Source organism: Capsella rubella, unplaced genomic scaffold (assembly GCF_000375325.1).
Source record: "Capsella rubella cultivar Monte Gargano unplaced genomic scaffold, Caprub1_0 scaffold_4, whole genome shotgun sequence".
Classification (NCBI taxonomy): Eukaryota; Viridiplantae; Streptophyta; class Magnoliopsida; order Brassicales; family Brassicaceae; genus Capsella; species Capsella rubella.
Window position 1 is genome coordinate 14345648 of NW_006238920.1, and position 733 is coordinate 14346380.

Sequence of the window (733 nt, forward strand, 5' to 3'; positions counted from 1 at the left end):
ATTGTCCTAAAGGAATTACGTTTCTCAAGTCGGTTGATGCTTCTGATATATATGCAAATGCTGAGAATTTATGCAACTTGTTTGCTGAACTTGTGGGTATGATCGGTGCAGATAATGTGGTTCATTTTGTGACTGATAGTGCACCCAACTACAAAGCTGCAGGAAAGCTTCTTGTTGAAAAGTTTCCCACCATTGCTTGGTCTCCATGTGCAGCTCATTGTATCAATCTAATATTGGAAGATGTTGTAAATCTACCTTCTGTTCATAGTTTAGTGCACCGTATGGCTAAGGTGACCATCTTTGTTTACAACCACAAGTCGACTTTAAATTGGGTCAGAAAAAGACCAGGTTGGAAAGAGATCATTCGTCCTGGAGAGACACGTTTTGCTACAAATTTCATTGCTCTACAAAGCCTCTATCAACATAAAGAAGATCTACAAGCTTTGGTTACAAGTACAGATCCTGAACTTAAGCAGCTTTTCAAAACATCTAAAGCAAAGGAAGCTAAACTGGTTATCTTGGATGAGCGAATGTGGAATGATTGCTTGATAATAGTCAAGATTATGACTCCTATAATCCGTTTGTTACGTATTTGTGATGCTGATGAGAAGCCTTCGTTGCCATATGTGTATGAAGGGATGTATCGAGCAAGATTAGGCATTAAAAAGATGTTCCAAGAAAAAGACGCTCTCTACAAACCTTATACAACCATCATTGATAGAAGATGGGATCG